Below are 15,230 nucleotides of genomic sequence, written 5' to 3' on the forward strand. Positions count from 1 at the left end.
TATCACCTCAGAAACTCTTTAGACGGCCCATTACCTACTGGCTCCCAAGCGTCGGATTTGTGGGAATAATCCAGAAACGCTAATTTTCCCTTGACAATTGCGCTGCATTTGGAGCCATCAATATGTGATTTAAATCACTAACTTCGGATGAATCGACCAGTGTTACACTCATAGTTACTCTGCATTTCCTGCATTACAATGGTGAGTACAAGTCAAAGGTATTTCCAGACGGTTGACTTTCGGTGGGGGCATGTAGGAGGAGGTCGCACATTGGGTGGCTCCTGCTTGAGACTTGGCTTTTTAGAATTTAATGCCCGGTCCCAGGGGCAATTTTTGATTGAATAAGGGCAGGAAGACATAAGGAAGAAAGATGGCCAAAACGCAAAGGAAAGCTGCCATGAAGAAGGGGGCGAATGAAGGTTCGCCGGAGAGTGGAAGGGTCGGCTCAGCATCTGGAAGGAAGGTGGAGGCTGGGTCTCTGGGTGGGGCCGCACTGCCCTCGGCAGAAGAGATGACCGAGGTGACGGTTGTGGAACTTGAAAAACAGTTTGCAAAGCACACGGAAGTGATGAGGGAGGAGATGGTGGTAGTAGTGAAGGTGCTGGTGGAGGAGACGATTGCCCCGGTGGCGGAAGGCGGCGGTGTCGAGGACACCGGTCAAGGTGCAGGAGCAGGGTGAGAAACTGAAGGGAGTGGAAGAGGCCTTGACGCAGCACAGCGATCAGCTCACCTCGATGGGTAAGGAGCTGCAGAGGGTGGTGCAGGTCAATAAGGGTCTGAGAGCCAAAGTGGAACACCTGGAAAACAGATCTAGGCAGCAAAATCTGAGGATTGTGGGCCTGCCAGAAAGGTGGAGAACCGAGGCCAATGGAGTATTCTGCCAAGATGTTGGGAAGGGGGGGGGGGCGATCCCTCTTGGTACAAACTGGATTGGGCTCAAAGGGCATGGAGGCCTAAAACAAAGGAGAATGAGCCGCTGAGAGCTGTGATTATTTGTTTCCGTAGGTACCACGTGAAGGAGAAGGTCCTGTGTTGGGCAAAGCAGAAGCGGGAGGTGCAGTGGGCTGGAGCTGGTATACGTATATACCAGGACTTTACTGTGGAGTTGGCGAGGAGGCGGGCGGCCTTCGACCGAGTGAAGACGGTACTGAATAGCAGCAGGGTGCGGTTCGGCATAGTGTACCCAGCTAAATTGAGTGTGACCTACAAATCCAAGGACTTTGATTTAATTTTGAGACGGTGGAAGTGGCAGAGGCATTTGTGAAGGCAGGACTGGGGCAGAAGTGAGAAATGGGACTGAGAATTGGTCTTGGAATGAGGGTAGGGGGGTGGAGGAGTGTATGTAGCTCTATTTTTCACAGCATGTTTGTTATAAGTGCTAAGTGAGTAGATGTTGCTTATTTGGACAAGGTAAGAGTTGGGTAAAAGCAAATTACTGCGGATGCTGGAATCTGAAACGAAAGAGAAAATGCTGGAAAATCTCAGCAAGTCTGGCAGCATCTGTCGGGAGGGAAAAGAGCGAACGTTTCGAGTCCATTGACTCTTTGTCAAAGCAATGATGGTTCTTTGGGGTTTGTGTGTTTACATTGTGTGTCGAAGAGGATTTCTTTGTTTTCCTGGGGCCGGGCAGGGGGTAGGGGATTGGAGGGATGTGAGGCCTGGGCGGGGGCCTTCACACTGGCTAGCTCAAACTGGGCAGTGAGCGGGAGTGTGGTGGGGGGAGGGGCTGCTTCCATGAGAGCCTGGTAGAACAGGTTTTGATGGGCCTAGGAGGTGTGAAAAGGTGGGGGGGGGGGGGGAGGGGACCGATATTGGGTGAGGTGTTCTAGAGAGGAAGTGGATGGGAGGATTCTGGGAGGGGGAGGGGCTCGATGGTCACAATGGGACAGGGCGGGTCAAGCCCAGTAGGCAGGGCCTGGAGTTATGAGGATGGAAGATAGGAGGGGGGGGCGGGGGAGAGCCCCCCCGGTTAGGATAGTTCTGTGTAATAAGGGATTTGTCGGAGAGAGGGTCTCCAGGGTCATTTTGGGGGTTGTGCTCATGAACTTGGAACCAGGGCCCCTAGAGGCCTTTTTCGGGGGGTCGGACTGACTCAGGCGGGGTGGGGTGGGGGAGGGGGGAACATATTTGAGTTTCTTTGACTCTCAGGAAGGTGAAGTCTTAGCGAAGGGGATGAAGGAAGGGTTTCAAATTTATAGGGGCTGTTTATATATGTTTAAAATAAATTTAGATTATCCAATTATTATTGTTTTTCCAATTAAGGGACAATTTCACATGGCCAATCCACCTACCCTGCACATCTTTGATTGTAGGGGTGAAACCCATGCAGACACGGGGAGAATGTGCAAACTCCTCATGTACAGTGACCTAGGGCCAGGAATCGAACCCGGGTCCTCAGCGACGTAGTCCCAGTGCTAACCACTGTGCCACATGCCACCCACAGGAGTAGTATATTGTGATGGATAGAAAACTGGTTGGCAGACAGGAAGCAAAGAGTAGGAATTAACGGGTCTTTTCCAAATTGGCAGGCAGTGACTTGTGGGGTACCGCAGGGATCGTTTCTGGGACCCCAGCTATTCACAATATATATTAATGATTTAGATGAGGTACAAAATGTAATAATTGCAAATTTGCAGATGACACCAAGTTGGGTGGGAGGGTGAGCTGTGAGGAGGATGCAGAGATGCTTCAGTGTGATTTGGACAATTTGAGCGAGTGGGAAAATGAATGGCGGCTATAGTATAATTTGGATAAATGAGAGTTTATCCAATTTGGTTGCAAAAATGAGAAGATTGACTATTGAAATGAAAATCGCTTATTGTCACAAGTAGGCTTCAAATGAAGTTACTGTGAAAAGCCCCAAGTCGCCACATTCCGGCACCTGTTCGGGGAGGCTGGTACGGGTTACCTGAATGGCTATAAATTGGGAGAGGGAAACATGCAATAAGACCAGTCACTGAAGGTAAGCATGCGGGTGCGGCAGGTGGTAAAGAAGGCCCATGTTGGCCTTCACAGCGATGGTGGGGGTGTCCAGAACCAGGGGTCACAGTCTGAGGATACGAGGTAGACTATTTGGGACAGAGGTGAGGGAAAATCTTCACCCAGAGAATGGTGAGCCTGTGGAATTGGTTACCATAGAAAGCAGTTGAGGCCAAAACATTGTGTGTTTTGAAGAAGCCGTTAGATATAGCATGTGGAACTAGGCGGATCAAAGGATATGGGGGAAAGGCGGGATCAGGCTATTGAGGCAGCATCAGGCTATTGAGGCTGGATCAGGGTATTGAGGCAGCATCAGGCTATTGAGACTGGATCAGGCTATTGAGGCAGGATCGGGCTATTGAGACTGGATCAGGCTATTGAGGCAGGATCGGGCTATTGAGGCGGGATCAGGGTATTGAGGCAGCATCAGGCTATTGAGACTGGATCGGGCTATTGAGGCAGGATCGGGCTATTGAGACTGGATCAGGCTATTGAGGCAGGTTCGGGCTATTGAGGCAGGATCAGGCTATTGAGGCAGGATCAGGCTATTGAGGCAGGATCGGGCTATTGAGGCAGGATCAGGCTATTGAGGCAGGATCGGGCTATTGAGGCAGGATCAGGCTATTGAGGCAGGATCAGGCTATTGAGGCAGGATCAGGCTATTGAGGCAGGATCGGGCTATTGAGACTGGATCAGGCTATTGAGGCAGGATCAGGCGATTGAGGCTGGATCAGGCTATTGAGGCTGGATCAGGCTATTGAGACTGGATCAGGCTATTGAGGCAGGATCGGGCTATTGAGACTGGATCAGGCTATTGAGGCAGGATCGGGCTATTGAGGCAGGATCAGGCTATTGAGGCAGGATCAGGCTATTGAGGCAGGATCAGGCTATTGAGGCAGGATCGGGCTATTGAGACTGGATCAGGCTATTGAGGCAGGATCAGGCTATTGAGGCTGGATCAGGCTATTGAGACTGGATCAGGCTATTGAGGCAGGATCGGGCTATTGAGGCAGGATCGGGCTATTGAAGCAGGATCAGGCTATTGAGACTGGATCAGGCTATTGAGGCAGGATCGGGCTATTGAGGCTGGATCAGGCTATTGAGGTAGGATCAGGGTATTGAGGCAGGATCGGGCTATTGAGGCAGGATCGGGCTATTGAGGCAGGATCAGGCTATTGAGGCAGGATCAGGGTATTGAGGCTGGATCAGGCTATTGAGGCTGGATCAGGCTATTGAGACTGGATCAGGCTATTGAGGCAGGATCGGGCTATTGAGACTGGATCAGGCTATTGAGGCAGGATCGGGCTATTGAGGCGGGATCAGGGTATTGAGGCAGCATCAGGCTATTGAGACTGGATCGGGCTATTGAGGCAGGATCGGGCTATTGAGACTGGATCAGGCTATTGAGGCAGGTTCGGGCTATTGAGGCAGGATCAGGCTATTGAGGCAGGATCAGGCTATTGAGGCAGGATCGGGCTATTGAGGCAGGATCAGGCTATTAAGGCAGGATCGGGCTATTGAGGCAGGATCAGGCTATTGAGGCAGGATCAGGCTATTGAGGCAGGATCAGGCTATTGAGGCAGGATCGGGCTATTGAGACTGGATCAGGCTATTGAGGCAGGATCAGGCTATTGAGGCTGGATCAGGCTATTGAGGCTGGATCAGGCTATTGAGACTGGATCAGGCTATTGAGGCAGGATCGGGCTATTGAGACTGGATCAGGCTATTGAGGCAGGATCGGGCTATTGAGGCAGGATCAGGCTATTGAGGCAGGATCAGGCTATTGAGGCAGGATCAGGCTATTGAGGCAGGATCGGGCTATTGAGACTGGATCAGGCTATTGAGGCAGGATCAGGCTATTGAGGCTGGATCAGGCTATTGAGGCTGGATCAGGCTATTGAGACTGGATCAGGCTATTGAGGCAGGATCGGGCTATTGAGGCAGGATCGGGCTATTGAAGCAGGATCAGGCTATTGAGACTGGATCAGGCTATTGAGGCAGGATCGGGCTATTGAGGCTGGATCAGGCTATTGAGGTAGGATCAGGGTATTGAGGCAGGATCGGGCTATTGAGGCAGGATCGGGCTATTGAGGCAGGATCAGGCTATTGAGGCAGGATCAGGGTATTGAGGCAGGATCGAGCTATTGAGGCTGGATCAGGCTATTGAGGCAGGATCAGGGTATTGAGGCAGGATCGGGCTATTGAGGCAGGATCGGGCTATTGAGGCAGGATCAGGCTATTGAGGCAGGATCGGGCTATTGAGGCAGGATCGGGCTATTGAGGCACGATCGGGCTATTGAGGCAGGATCAGGCTATTGAGGCAGGATCGGGCTATTGAGACTGGATCAGGCTATTGAGGCAGGATCGGGTTATTGAGGCAGGATCGGGCTATTGAGGCAGGATCGGGATATTGAGACTCGATCAGGCTATTGAGGCAGGATCGGGCTATTGTGGGAGGATCGGGCTATTGAGGCAGGATCGGGCTATTGAAGCAGGATCGGGCTATTGAGGCAGGATCAGGCTATTGAGGCAGGATCAGGCTATTGAGGCAGGATCAGACGATTGAGGCAGGATCGGGCTATTGAGGCAGGATCGGGCTATTGAAGCAGGATCAGGCTATTGAGACTGGATCAGGTTATTGAGGCAGGATCAGGCTATTGAGGCAGGATAAGGCTTTTGAGGCAGGATCGGGCTATTGAGGCTGGATCAGGCTATTGAGGCAGGATCAGGGTATTGAGGCAGGATCGGGCTATTGAGGCAGGATCGGGCTATTGAGGCAGGATCAGGCTATTGAGGCAGGATCGGGCTATTGAGGCAGGATCGGGCTATTGAGGCAGGATCAGGCTATTGAGGCAGGATCAGGCTATTGAGGCAGGATCGGGCTATTGAGACTGGATCAGGCTATTGAGGCAGGATCGGGCTATTGAGGCAGGATCGTGCTATTGAGGCAGGATCGGGATATTGAGACTCGATCAGGCTATTGAGGCAGGATCGGGCTATTGTGGGAGGATCGGGCTATTGAGGCAGGATCGGGCTATTGAAGCAGGATCGGGCTATTGAGGCAGGATCAGGCTATTGAGGCAGGATCAGGCTATTGAGGCAGGATCAGACGATTGAGGCAGGATCGGGCTATTGAGGCAGGATCGGGCTATTGAGACTGGATCAGGCTATTGAAGCAGGATCGGGCTATTGAGGCAGGATCGGGCTATTGAGACTGGATCAGGCTATTGAGGCAGGATCGGGCTATTGAGGCAGGATCGGGCTATTGAGGCAGGATCGGGCTATTGAGGCAGGATCGGGCTATTGAGGCAGGATCAGGCTATTGAGACTGGATCAGGCTATTGAAGCAGGATCGGGCTATTGAGGCAGGATCGGGCTATTGAGGCAGGATCGGGCTATTGAGGCAGGATCAGGCTATTGAGGCAGGATCAGGATATTGAGACTCGATCAGGCTATTGAGGCAGGATCGGGCTATTGTGGGAGGATCGGGATATTGAGGCAGGATCGGGCTATTGAAGCAGGATCAGGCTATTGAGGCAGGATCAGGCTATTGAGGCAGGATCAGGCTATTGAGACTGGATCAGGCTATTGAGGCAGGATCAGGCTATTGAGGCGGGATCAGGCTTTTGAGGCGGAATCAGGCTATTGAGGCAGCATCGCGCTATTGAAGCAGGATCGGGCTATTGAGGCAGGATCAGGCTATTGAGGCAGGATCGGGCTATTGAAGCAGGATCAGGTTATTGAGGCAGGATCAGGCTATTGAGACTGGATCAGGCTATTGAGGCAGGATCAGGCTATTGAGACTGGATCAGGTTATTGAGGCAGGATCAGGCTATTGAAGCAGGATCGGGCTATTGAGGCAGGATCGGGCTATTGAGGCAGCATCGCGCTATTGAGGCAGGATCGGGCTATTGAGACTGGATCAGGCTATTGAGGCAGGATCGGGCTATTGAGGCGGGATCAGGCTATTGAGGCAGGATCGGGCTATTGAAGCAGGATCGGGCTATTGAGACTGGATCAGGCTATTGAGGCAGGATCAGGCTATTGAGGCAGGATCAGGTTATTGAGGCAGGATCGGGCTATTGAGGCAGGATCGGGCTATTGAGACTGGATCAGGCTATTGAGGCAGGATCGGGCTATTGAAGCAGGATCGGTCTATTGAGACTGGATCAGGCTATTGAGGCAGGATCAGGCTATTGAGGCAGGATCAGGCTATTGAGGCAGGATCAGGCTATTGAGGCAGGATCAGGCTATTGAGACTGGATCAGGCTATTGAGGCAGGATCAGGCTATTGAGACTGGATCAGGCTATTGAGGCAGGATCAGGCTATTGAGACTGGATCAGGCTATTGAGGCAGGATCAGGCTATTGAGGCAGGATCGGGCTATTGAGGCTGGATCAGGCTATTGAGGCAGGATCGGGCTATTGAGGCAGGATGAGGCTATTGAGGCGGGATCAGGCTATTGAGGCAGGATCAGGCTATTGAGGCAGGATCAGGCTATTGAGGCAGGATCAGGGTATTGAGGCAGGATCAGGCTATTGAGGCAGGATCAGGCTATTGAGGCAGGATCGGGCTATTGAGGCAGGATCAGGCTATTGAGGCAGGATCGGGCTATTGAGGCAGGATCAGGCTATTGAGGCAGGATCAGGCTATTGAGGCAGGAGCAGGTTATTGAGACTGGATCAGGCTATTTAGGTGGATGATCAGGCTATTGAGGCAGGATCAGGGTATTGAGGCTGGATCAGGGTATTGAGGCTGGATCGGGCTATTGAGGCAGGATCGGGCTATTGAGGCAGGATCGGGCTATTGAGGCAGGATCGGGCTATTGAGGCAGGATCAGGGTATTGAGGCTGGATCAGGCTATTGAGGCTGGATCAGGGTATTGAGGCTGGATCGGGCTATTGAGGCAGGATCAGGCTATTGAGGCAGGATCAGGCTATTGAGGCGGGATCAGGCTATTGAGACTGGATCAGGCTATTGAGGCAGGATCGGGCTATTGAAGCAGCATCAGGCTATTGAGGCGGGATCAGGCTATTGAGGCGGGATCAGGCTATTGAGGCTGGATCAGGGTATTGAGGCTGGATCGGGCTATTGCGGCAGGCTCGGGCTATTGAGGCAGGATCGGGCTATTGAGGCGGGATCAGGCTATTGAGGCTGGATCGGGCTATTGAGGCTGGATCAGGGTATTGAGGCTGGATCGGGCTATTGAGGCAGGATCGGGCTATTGAGGCAGGATCGGGCTATTGAGGCAGGATCGGGCTATTGAGGCAGGATCAGGCTATTGAGGCAGGATCGGGCTATTGAAGCAGCATCAGGCTATTGAGGCAGGATCAGGGTATTGAGGCTGGATCAGGCTATTGAGGCAGGATCGGGCTATTGAGGCAGGATCGGGCCATTGAGGCAGGATCAGGCTATTGAAGCAGGATCGGGCTATTGAGGCAGGATGAGGCTATTGAGGCAGGATCAGGCTATTGAAGCAGCATCAGGCTATTTAGGCAGGATCAGGGTATTGAGGCAGGATCGGGCTATTGAGGCAGGATGAGGCTATTGAGGCAGGATCAGGCTATTGAAGCAGCATCGCGCTATTGAGGCAGGATCAGGCTATTGAGGCAGCATCGCGCTATTGAGGCAGGATCAGGCTATTGAGGCAGGATCGGGCTATTGAGGCAGGATGAGGCTATTGAGGCGGGATCAGGCTATTGAAGCAGGATCAGGCTATTGAGGCAGGATCAGGCTATTGAGGCAGGATCGGGCTATTGAGGCAGCATCGCGCTATTGAGGCAGGATCAGGCTATTGAGGCAGGATCGGGCTATTGAGGCAGGATGAGGCTATTGAGGCGGGATCAGGCTATTGAAGCAGGATCAGGCTATTGAGGCAGGATCAGGCTATTGAGGCAGGATCGGGCTATTGAGGCAGGATCGGGCTATTGAGGCAGGATGAGGCTATTGAGGCGGGATCAGGCTATTGAAGCAGGATCAGGCTATTGAGGCAGGATCGGGCTATTGAGGCAGGATCAGGCTATTGAGGCAGGATCAGGCTATTGAGGCTGGATCGGGCTATTGAGGCAGGATCGGGCTATTGAGGCAGGATCGGGCTATTGAGGCTGGATCAGGCTATTGAGGCTGGATCAGGCTATTGAGGCAGCATCGCGCTATTGAGGCGGGATCAGGGTATTGAGGCAGGATCAGGGTATTGAGGCAGGATCGGGCTATTGAGGCAGGATCAGGCTATTGAGGCTGGATCAGGCTATTGAGGCAGCATCAGGCTATTGAGGCAGCATCGCGCTATTGAGGCAGCATCAGGCTATTGAGGCAGCATCGCGCTATTGAGGCAGGATCAGGCTATTGAGGCAGGATCAGGCTATTGAGGCAGCATCAGGCTATTGAGGCAGCATCGCGCTATTGAGGCAGGATCAGGCTATTGAGGCAGGATCGGGCTATTGAGGCAGGATCAGGCTATTTAGGTGGATGATCAGCCATGGTCACAATGAATTGTAGAGCAGTCTGGAAGGGCCGAATGGCCTCCTCCTGCTCCTATTTTCTCTGTTACTGTCTTGTAAATAAACCCCTTGCACTTGTTGTACGAACTCGATGAGTGGCACCGCTAATTCTTTCTCTTTGTGGCTCCAACAATGAACATAACAACCATTCGGAACCTGCCTCTTTTCAATAAACTTTGGTCACCTTTTCCAATACCCAATGAGTAAAGTTTGAAATTCTGTTTGATAATTCTCCAGTGAGGTGGCTTCGTAACCGTGCTCTATCAATAGAATTCACCGAATCCCTGCAGTGCAGAAGGAGGCCATTCGGCCCATCGGATCTGCACCTACCCTCCAAAAGAACACACTCCCTAGACCCACACCCCCACCCTATCCCCGTAACTCCACCTAACCTGCACACTTTCGGACTGTGGCAGGAAACCGGAGTATCCTGAGTGCAAACTCCACATCGTCACCCAAAGCTGCAATTGATCCCCGCGGGGCCTTGCTGCTTTGAGGCAGTAGTGCTAACCATTGTGCCGCCATGCCGTCCACATATATAGTTGTCGCTGAAACTTCCAGCCTAACCACTGATTTTCTGTGTTAAAATTATCAAGCTATTGACACTGGCCGCACTTAGTTGAAGATTCACATTGTTAATAGTGATAAGTAAGGACAAGCCTTTTTGATATTTGCATTCTTCCATCAGTTTTTCCATTCAATTTTGTTGTCCCATCAAACATGGCTGAATTCTAAGGATCACAATGGGTTGGACAAAGAGTTTCCAGTCAGTTAAAGTACCTGAGGTTCACACGCAGCAAATACTAACATCAACAAGTTTTACATCTAAATTCTGGCCCTTGTGTTATGTATTTACTGAAAATATACACAGGTACACACTCTTTATGTGGTGTGGACACAGAAAACAGAGCACACAGTGGTGTATATGTCACCAAAAACATCTCCAACCGTTTGTAAAACCAACTGAGATGACAGAAAGGTCACCCGGGATTCAAAATTCAAAATCCAGCAAGCAAATAAAATGGAAATTTAATACGTAATTATAACAAAAATAACTATAACAGAAGGGAGCCATTAACTCCGTTCAATGATACTGGTAAATATAGAATGTTTATCATCTATAAAAGTAGGTTGTATCAGAAACAAGCGTGCTGAACTATCGTGTGTGTCCAAATTACTTCCTTTTTTTCCTTTTCTTGCCAATTTTCCTGCTCCCCTCTCTCATCTTGCTGGGTTTCATTTTCACAAAGACCTAATACCCACCAGTACATTGTCTTAAGTAGCTATTGATAATTTATGTGCACAGTTACCTCTGTTTTTCATATTTCATAGAATTTACAATGCAGAAGGAGGCCATTCGGCCCATCGAGTCTGCACCGGCTCTTGGAAAGAGCACTCTACCCTAGGTCAACACCTCCACCCTATCCCCATAACCCAGTAACCCCACCCAACACTAAGGGCAATTTTGGACACTAAGGGCAATTTAGCATGGCCAATCCACCTTACCTGCACATCTTTGGACTGTGGGAGGAAACCGGAGCACCCGGAGGAAACCCACGCAGATAAGGGGAGAACGTGCAGACTCCGCACAGACAGTGACCCGAGGCTGGAATCGAACCTGGGTTCCTGGAGCAGTGAAGCAACAGTGCCAACTACTGTGCTGCCATGCTGCCAATGTGGGTTCTCCCACATTGTACCAAAGGTTCTATCCTTAACCCTCTTCTTTTTCTCACCTACATGCTGTCCCTTGCAAATTCATCTGAAAATACACTGGGCAATGTTTTCTGGATGGTGGGTTAGAATCATAGAATTTACAATGCAGAAGAAGGCCATTCGGCCCATCGAGTCTGCACCTTGGAAAGAGCACCCTACTCAAGCCCACACCTCCACCCTATCTCCACAACCCAGCAACCCCAACCAACGTTTTTGGACATTAAGGGCAATTTAGCATGGTCAATCCACCTAACCTGCACATCTTTGGACTGTGGGAGGAAACCGGAGCACCCGGAGGAAACCCATGCAGATAAGGGAAGAACGTGCAGACTCCGCACAGACAGTGACCCGAGGCTGGAATCGAACCTGGGTTCCTGGAGCAGTGAAGCAACAGTGCCAACTACTGTGCTACCCTGCTGCCAATGTGGGTTCTCCCACATTGCCATTGAAGAGTCAGCAGGGGACACAGCCCATCTGGCACTGGCTGGGTCACAGCGAGGAAGTCACACCTCAAGGGCGCTGTCGACTAATCTGATTGGTTGGCAGCTGTCTCCTCCCAGCAGCCCTATTTAGGCCAGTCCCGCTGCTGGAATGCCAGTCCCGCCAGCGAGAATCAAACCAGCTCTCTTACCGGCGGGACCAGGCGGCACGGGTGGGCTCCTGGGGGGGGGGGGGGGGCACAGGGCGATCTGGCCCCGGGGGATGCCCCCATGGTGGCCTGGCCCGCGATCGGGGCCCACCGATCCGCGGGCAGGCCTGTGCCGCGGGGGGACTCTTTTCCTTCCGCCTCGGCCATAGCCTTCACCATGGCCGACGTGGAAGAGACCCCCTCCCCTGCGCATGCGCGGGGATGACGTCAGCAGCCGCTGCCGCTCCCGCGCATGCGTGGACTTCCGCCGGCTGGCGAAGTCCTTTCGGCCCCAGCTGTGGCGCCAAAGGCCTTCCATGCCAGCCGGTGGAGCGGAAATTCTCCTGCGTGGGCCTCGCCCCTCACAGTGAGTGCTTGGCCCCTAAAGGTGCGGCCCGACGCCGGAGTGGTTCCCGCCACTCCATCCCGCCGGGACCCCCTGCCCTGCCAGGTAGGGGAGAATCCCGGCCCCTGTGTGAGAAGATACTTCTACTCATCTCAGTTGTAAATGACCATCCCTTTAGCTTGCAGCTATGTCCTCTCGTTTGAGACTCTCATGTGCTAATATGCATCACTGTAAATACACAAGGGGTTAATGCAAATACCCTAAGACTAAATAAACACTAGAGGGAACACCAGAGACATCATGACACCTAGACATTCAACCAATAGGTCAGTAAGATAGGACACGACCAATGGGCAGTCAAGACACACCCAGGGGTGACACTACCACAAAGGGGCTACCCATATAAAAGGACAGGGCACACATGCTCTTCCTCTTTCCATAGGCGACACTCAGAGACACAGGGGCAGATCAGGAAGCATCACACCCACCGCATGGATTAGGGCAGACTGGTTAGTTAGATTGAGTTACTATGGTAAGATCAGCAGGAGAGTCGAACTCAAGTAGGTGAATTGTTAACTGTTCAATAAATGTGTTAAACCTATCTCCAAGTCTGAACCTTCCTTTGTCAGAGTACACAGCAAGGAAGCAGCTTATGCTACGTGAAGAAGCTTAACACAACATCCCCCACTAGTGAACACATCTCACCATCTACCTTGTCAAGCCCCCTCAGGATCTAACATGTTTGAATAAGGTCACCCTTCACTCTTCTAAACTCCAAGGAATACAGAACCAGGTTATTTAGTCTCTCTTACAGCCCTCTCATCTCAGGAATTAGCCTGGTGAATCTCCTTTGGACTGCCTCCAATGTTACTATATCCTTTAAAGGGACCCAAAATGTACACAGTATTCCAGGTGAGGCCTCACCAACACCCTGTGTAATTGTAACAAAACCTCCCTATTTTTAATCTCCAGCCCCTTTATAATAATGGTCAAAAAGCATTTGCCTTCCGAACGACTTGTTGCACCTGCCTGCTAGCTTTTTGTGAGTCATGCACTCGAACACCTAGATCCCTCTACACTTTACTCACCTGCAGTCTCTCTCCACCTAGTCTGCCTTGTTATTCCTCCTACCGAAGTGCTTAACCTCACACTTCCCCACATTAAAGTCCATTCGCCAGGTTTTCGTCCAGTCATCCAATCAATCTATCCACTGCAGAATCACAATATCCTCATCACAACATGCCCTTCCACCTATTTTTGTATCATCAGCAAATTTGGAAGCCTTTCATTCTGTTCCTTCCTCCAGGACATTAAAGTAAATAGTGAACAATTGGAGGCCAAATACTGATCCCTAAGGTACTCCACTCGTTACATCTTTCTACTCTGAAAGGACCCATTTATTCCAACTCTCTGTTTCCTATGTCACAGCCAGTTTTCACTCTATGCTGTCACACTTGCATGGGCTTTGACTTTATGCATCAGCTCTTATGTGGCAGCTTGTCAAATGCCTTTTGGAAATCTAAATACACTACACCCAATTATTCCCCTCTATGTACCCTCCTGTTGCATCCTCAAAGAATTTGAACAAATTTGTCAAACATGATTCACCTTTCATAAAACCATGTTGACTCGGTTTGACTGTGTTCACCTTTCCTAAATGATTAGCTATTTCCTCTTTGAATATTTACTGCAGCATCTTGCCAATAATAGATGTTAAACTAACAAGCCTATAATTCCGTGTCTTCAGTCTTTCACCCTTTTTGAATAAGGGAGTCACATTGGATGTTTTCAAATATTCCGATATCCTCCCAGAATTTAGCGAGTTATGAAAAATTACAACCAATGCGTCCACTAATTCTGCAGCCACTTCCATCAAAACCCGAGCGTGAACTTAATCAAGTCCTGACAACTCGTTCGCCTTTAACCCCTTGAGTTTCTCGAATACTCTTGGTAGAACTTAGAAATATCCCATACTATGTTACTTAAATGTTATGAAAAAACATTGTTGAATTTAAGAGCTTCAAACACACCAAGGAAACTATAATCCTTTAAGAACCATGTTCAATCATTCTAAAAGGGGTGCAGGAACACAAGGACCATAGTTCATTGGAGGTTTTAGGGCAGATGGAGAGATTAGTACTGAAGACTTGTGCTCCAGTACTTGCCGCCCCCTAGCCAAGCTGTTCCAGTACAGCGACAACACTAGCATCTACCCAGCAATGTGAAAAATTGCCCAGGTGTGTCCTGTACACAATAAAGAGGACAAATCCAACCCAGCCAATTACTGACCCATCAGTCTACTCTCCATCATCAGTAAAGTGATGGAAGGTATCATCAACAGTGCTATCAAGGCACTGCTGCCTCGTGGCACCAAGGTCCCAGGTTCAATCCCTGCTCTGGGTCACTGGCCGTGTGGAATTTGCACATTCTCCCCGTGTTTGTGTGGGTTTCGCCCCCCACAACCCAAAGATGTGCAGCGGAGGTGAATTGACCATGCTAAATTGCCCCTTAATTGGAAAAAGATAATTGGATACTCTAAATTTACTTTAAAAAAGAAAAAATGCTATCAAGCGACACTTACTCAGCAATAACCTGCTCACGGACGCTCAGTTTGGGTTCCGCCAGGGTCACTCAGCTCCTGACCTCATTACAGCCCAGGATCAAACAGGGACAAAAGAGCTGAACTCCAGAGGTGAGAAGAGAATCACTGCCCTCGACATCATGACAGCATTTGATCAAGTATGGAATCAAGGAGCCCAAGCAAAACTGGAGTCAATGGGAATCAGAGGGAAAACTCTCCACTGGTTAGAGTCATACCCGGCACAAAGGAAGACGGTTGTGTTAGTTGGAGGTCAGTCACCTCAGTCCCGGCACATCACTGCTGGAGTTCCTCAGGGTAGTGTCTTAGGTCCAACCATCTCCAGCTGCTTCATCAATGTAAAGTCAGAGGTGGGGATGTTCCCTAATGACTGCACAATGCTCAGCATTGAAAAAGGGGTGAGTCTGGGCCAGATTAGCTGCTCTCAATTGGGGCAGTAGTAAGAGGCACAACAGTTGGCCTCAG

The sequence above is a fragment of the Scyliorhinus torazame genome, chromosome 17 (assembly GCF_047496885.1).
Source record: "Scyliorhinus torazame isolate Kashiwa2021f chromosome 17, sScyTor2.1, whole genome shotgun sequence".
Classification (NCBI taxonomy): domain Eukaryota; kingdom Metazoa; phylum Chordata; class Chondrichthyes; order Carcharhiniformes; family Scyliorhinidae; genus Scyliorhinus; species Scyliorhinus torazame.